Genomic DNA, 6,414 nt, shown 5'->3' on the forward strand with positions numbered 1-6,414 from the left:
AACAACAGTGAAATAAAAGTACATTTTCCCACCTTCTGAAAAAAAAATCTCACCAAAAGATATACAATGGCAGAAGAGTGGCATCCAAAGAAAGGTCAAATCAGAATGCGGTTTCCAAAAGAAGGGAATGTATGTAAGGTCACCACATCAACTACTGCTTGAACATACCACACCTTTAATACTCTATGACACAGTCACTGTTATTCATGTTATTTTTCTTTTTGTCTTGGCAAACTATTATTCATTCTTCAAGCCCCAGCTCAAGTATGATCTGTGTAACTTCATCATTTTCCCAAGTATAGTCATTCCCTTTCTTCATGCTCTCATAGTACTTTGTAAAACATGTACCTGTTTCATAGAATTTATGTTCAACACTGAGTACAGATGACCCCTGAACAACATGGGTTTGAACATGCAGGTCTACTTATATACGAATTTTTTTACAGTACAGTACTGTAAATGTATTTTCTATGATTTTATCAATAACATTCTCTTTTCTCTAGCTTACTTTATTGTAAGAACACAGTATATAATACATATACAAAATACATGTTAGTTGACCATGTTATCCGTCAGGCTTCCAGTTAACAGCACACTATCTGTAGTTACATGTTTGGGGAATCAAAAGTTATATGCGGATTTTCAAAAACACAGGGGTGGGTACCCCTAACCCCCTTGTTGTTTAAGAGTCCATTGTGTATGCTTAGGTATCAATTTCTCCCCCTAAACTAGCAAGGATAATGTTATTTATATTTACTATTTTTGGCATTAACAGTGCTTCACTGGCCCATAGCAAAGGCTAAATAAGTGATTAATAAACCTATTATCCAAGTCACTAGGATATATGAAACATTAAATGAAAAGAGAAGAGTAGAGCTACTACAGGTAAACATGCTGACAATATCAAAAAGAAAGCTGACAAATTGTACAAGGGAGGAAGAGACAGGCAAAAGAACTATGGAGAGTAAAAATTCCAAAAACACAAAAATTAAGGATAAAATTCTGACAAATCTAAGAACCTGAAGGCATTACTTATATAAAAGCAAAAACTGATATCTATATGCATAATGGTGATTCTCAAGAAACAAGAAAATAACTAAATTACGTTCTATTTAAGAAGACAGAGAAATGTATAGGACATTTTCAGAAACACTGACATTTTTTTAAAAAGGGCTCCATGCCCAAAGAGGCACTCGAACTCACAACCCCAAGATTAAGAGTTGTGTGCTCCACCTGCTGAGTCAGACAGGCACGCTGAGACACTGACATTTCAAAATAAAAGGAAGTTTGGTATGTAAACAAATAAAGTCCAGAAAACTCAACCATTTAGAAAGATTAATTCCAAGTAAATATAGTCATGATTTATTTTACCACATTTAACTCTTAATGGTGATATCCCAGGCTGTGACAGAATTTTTCTTAAGAGCAAAACTGCCACAAAGGTTAGCTATATCCTCCTTACATTTTTACTATTGCTTTATCTTCAAAGTAAAGGAACAGAGACTTGGAAATGAGAATATAGCCAAACCTTATGCTAAGAAATCAAAGTCAAGTTAGAAACAGTGTCAGTCATGGAAAGAGAAAATGCCACTGACTTTGAAGTTAGATTTTTCCAGATATATCTTCTAACTTCTTGCTGGATACTACGAAGTCAGGTTATTTTTTTTTCACTTCAAACATTACCCAATCTATATCACACTTCCCCCAAATAACTAAACTTCATTTCACCAAATACAGCGACTTTGGCACTATACCATTAGACTGGTTTTTATTTGAACTGTCTTGATCTATTCTTTATCATCTGAACACTCTGATCAATCTTAGTGTCACTATTGGGATATGTTCTGAAGTACACAGCATCACCAATGGAAGTATTTTTTTAATCAAAATGCTTAAACTGAAGATAATCATGCTTCTAAAACTAACCTCCAGTTTACAGAAAATCCAGAGGGTGGTAAGAAGTACGAGAAACAAGGTAAGCAATAGCACAAAGAAACAGACAAATCCAGTAATTAGGACATTTTATTATGCTGAACCATATGTAATTGTTGATACCTCGCTCATACTCTGAACCTCAAAACTGAAAATTTCACGTGATTCAACTTAATACAATAAAACTGACCTGATTTCTTCAACAAATTAACAGCATTTATAAAAACAGCCAGAAGGTAGAAGCAACCATTCATCAATGGATGAATGAACAAAATACGGTACCTGCATACAATGAAATATTATCCATCCATAAAAAGAAATGAAATTACACATACTACAACATAGATGAACCTCAAAGACATTATGCTGAGAAATAGCCAGTCACAAAAGGACAAATATTATATGATTCTACTTATACAAGGTTCCTAGACTAGTCAAATTCATAGACAGAGACAATAGAAGGAAGGTTGCCACAGGCTGGAGAAAGAGGGAATGCAGAGTTATTATTTAATGGGTACAGAGTTTCAGCTATGAGAGATGAGAAAGTTCTGGATATGAGATAGTGATAATTATTATACAACAATGTGAATGTACTTAATGTCACAGAACTATACACTTAAAATAGTTAAAATAATAAATTTTATATTATGTATGTTTACTATAATAAAAAAAATGGTAGGAGAAGCCTATTCTAGATTGAAGGAGATTTAAGAAACATAACCAAATATAATCTGATCTTGTTTAACCCTGGTTATAATGACCAAATTATTAAAAAAAAAAAAGGTCAGGGACAACTAGGGAAATTTAAAATGCGGACTAGATTAGATGTTATTAGGAAATCATTATGTCGAGGTGATACGGTATTTATGTAAGAATACATTATTTTTTAGAGAAGTAGCCTTAAGCCGTTAGAAGTAAAATGTCATGGTGTCTGTTACACATATAGAGGGAAAGAAGATGAAACAAAGACAGCAAACTGTTACTTATTAAATCTAAGTAATGTGCACATGGGATTAATTATATGATTCTCTCTACTTTCCTAAATATTAGAGCATTTCCGTAATTAAAATAAGAAAAATTCAAAAATTATTTAACTATGCATGTCTCTTAATCTCCCAACACTTTACCTATCATAATAAAAAGTCTGAACTTGATTTGGAAAGCAAGAGGAAAAGGCACTGAAAGATTAAAAGTTTCAGTTCAAAAATGTAAGAAAATTATTGTCTCGTGGTACCTCGTGTGGATATATTCATTCAAGAAATGTGTTTAGTGCTTACTTTGTTCCAGCCACTGTACTAAGATGTAGGCAAAGGAGATATACAGTCTATGTGCTCAGAAAGCTCATGATCTAGTTGGAGGAAGAGATAAAACAATTGAAATATATTAATCATAATTGCAATGAGAAAGATATATTCAGGAGGGAAGAATGGTACCTAACTCAACCTGGGAAGATAGGGGAGATTCAGAAGCTTTCTGATAAGAGCTAAACCCAGAGTTGAGCACTTAAAGAGGGGTAGGAATTAGCCAGGCAACAGGAGGCAGGGAAGGCTATTCCAGTCAGCAGGATAGCCCTGAGAATAGAAATAGCATTGGCAAGCAGGGGAGGGCGGGATTCCAGATTATGTATAAGCATATAAGACGTTCAGTGTTGCTAGAGCTTAAAGGGGCAGGGAGGGAGAGAGGAAGGAAAGCTGAACTTGGAAAAAATAATCAGGCATGAGATTCACTGAAAGAACTCATAAACTGGAGAAAGAACATCACTTTGGGGGCAATTTTTAAATTGCCAGATAAGTATTAAGGCTGAAAGTAGACTGGAAGCAGTGAATACAGAAGCAGGGCCAAAATCCAGAAACAGCACAGAGATTCGAGCTACATGACTGACATCTGACTGAATGTGGAAGATGAGGAAGGAGTCCAAGAAGCCTCTCAAGTTTCAAGTTCAGGTCATAGTGAGGGTGATGATGCCATAAACAGAAAAAAGAAAAAAAGGCAGAACATAGCTTTAAACACTTTGAGCTTAAGAACCTGATGTGACGCTCATGTGATTAATTTCCAGCAAATGCTAAAAAGAGATTTAAGTCCCCTACACTGAAGTGATAGTTAAAACTAAGGGAGCTGTTTGATGTGGGGAAGAAAAGCAGTCTACAGAGAAGAGAGTCACAGACAGAACCCCAAGATGTGCCTACAGTCAATAGGTAAGAAGAAGAGTTGGCAAAATCAACCAAAAAGGAGTAATCATTGAGGCAGAAGAACAAGGAGAGGTTGTATGCCCTGTTAGTGAATTCAAGAAGTATAACCTATCTGCTATATGATACATAGATTCCCGAAAAACTTCATGTTCTACAAAATTAAGAAAAAAGAAAGAACTACATCAAGATGGTTAGTGCAATAAGCTCCTATAAGACAGAACATAGGGTTAAAGGGAGCCTAGAGCAGGAATACGGGCAAAGGGGCAGTGTGTGTAATCTCTGACTTGCTGTGTTCAACTGTATCTGTACTTAACCTGTTTATGTTCAATCGCTGTTCCTAGGGAGTGTGAAACAATTAACGGGCTAGTAAAAAATCAACTCAGAAATCAAATATGAACCAACATGAATTCTGCATTAACCAACATCATTCCTCTTTAGCATTCAAGTATGAATTAGTTCATGTTACAGAAATGCACTATAGCAGAAAAGACTGTCAAAAAAGGGCTGGGCAACAGTATCAAATGCCACAGTGTCAACACCAAAAGGAATTGTTGGCACCTTAGAATAATATTGTACCTTTCACTCCTAAATGTAGAGTGTTTTCAAGTATATTATCCAGTCTCTCTTCTCAAAATATTTATTAAATTTTATATACTGGCCACTAAATGACCACTCACAGCCCAAGGTCTTCACCTTCAGTGGGCTTACAGAGACCACATACAGAGAATTTGTTGTAGCCACAGCAAGTTAACCCAAAGAGGTAAATGAAAATTCACTTAAGAAAGCATTAGAGAGAAGAAAAACTCTAGGGACTGATAGTACTTAGCATGCTATTGGTGAGTCAGGAAAGGCCCTATGGAGAACTTCTGAAGGGTTTTTTTGAAGTAGGATGACATGCTGTGACAGAATTACAATCTCGGTGTTCCAGAGATATAGAAAGGAGTCTGAGTGAAGAAAGAGTTTGCCGGAGTGAGCCCCACTAAACAGCAAAAGAAGGCATAGAAGAGAATAAGATGTGCAAAGGCATGGAGAAGAAATCGTACTGGCTGCTACACCATCTCAGCTGTGTGATCGCAGCTGGCACGAAGGAGATGTAAGGAACTATGTGCGGCATCTTGAGGACTTTTAATTTTATCCCGAAGGCAATGGAAATGATTTTACCAAGAAAGTAACAGAAAAAGATTTCAGGAAGACCAACTCACAGGATACAATAGGAAGGGAAGATACTGGCAACAGGGTAAGCAGGTGCACTATCATACACAGGTGAGAGTGACGGCGGCCCAAGCTAGGGCGGCTGTGGTAAGCTTGGTATCAAAGGTACGATACAAGGGCTCTTCAGATAACTGACTAATACAGAAAAGGGAAGAGAAAGGAGTCTCAAGATTTTAAGCTTGAGCAATTAGGTAGTACCACATACCAACAGAGGCTCCAGAGAGAGAACTGAGTTTGGTAATGCTAGTCAATTTGCAGATGACAAAATATATATTATTAGTATTAGCTTCAGAACTTATATTATTATATTATAATATAGTATACTATATACTTTACTAGTATAATATAGTATTATATTAGTATTATTATTAGACCTTGTATTATTATATATTATTATTAGTATTAGTGTTAGAACTTAGCTTTATACTTGAGTATAAAGTTTAAGTGTTAAGTCCAAGGACATGGGTTATTTTTTTGGTGAAACCAACTAACTAGTTCCTTACTAATAAGGAAACTTTGCAAGAGTGAAAAGAAATGGCAAATAAATTAAATGATAAATAAGATACCAAAAATTTTTATTTGCAAGGTTTTACAATACCAAATCAGGAATTTCTATGATGTCGTCAAGATTTCTTAAATATTTTCCTCATTAATTAACTTTCAGAGGCATTTCCTGCAAGTCAGGTCTGAGGCTCCATGCAGTGGAGAGACAGTACAGCGTGCAAGAGTTCCGGCTTTTGTGTCATACTGCTTCACTGGAAGTCTAGGACCTGCCACCCCCAATGACCTAGTTACTTAAGAACCGTAGGCCTCAAGTTTCCTCAGCAGTAAATGTGGATAATAATAGTATATACTTCACTGGATCATTGTGAGGACTAAATAATCCATATAAAATACTTGGTACAGGAACACTGCAAACGGTTAACGACTGTTAAGATTTTTTAAAATAATTATTAGTTATTGTTACTGATTAAAATGTTACATTATTGAGGTATACAGGAGCAAGAAAAGGCGAAGTTGACCTGAGTGGCAATTACCAGAGTGTTTGATTTATAAGTATTCAATAAATGAAATATTCCCA

At 35.6% G+C, this 6,414-nt stretch overlaps 1 long non-coding RNA gene across 1 annotated transcript in view; it reads left to right on the forward strand.

The window, feature by feature from the left end:
- Positions 1-6,414, forward strand: part of LOC115290784 — a 10,140-nt gene extending 3,726 nt beyond the window's left edge. Inside the window, exon 2 of the long non-coding RNA XR_003908193.1 lies at positions 5,998-6,414. This is a non-coding gene — a long non-coding RNA (uncharacterized LOC115290784). The remainder of the gene's footprint in view (positions 1-5,997) is intronic.

The sequence above is a fragment of the Suricata suricatta genome, chromosome 4 (genome assembly GCF_006229205.1).
Source record: "Suricata suricatta isolate VVHF042 chromosome 4, meerkat_22Aug2017_6uvM2_HiC, whole genome shotgun sequence".
NCBI classification, from domain to species: domain Eukaryota; kingdom Metazoa; phylum Chordata; class Mammalia; order Carnivora; family Herpestidae; genus Suricata; species Suricata suricatta.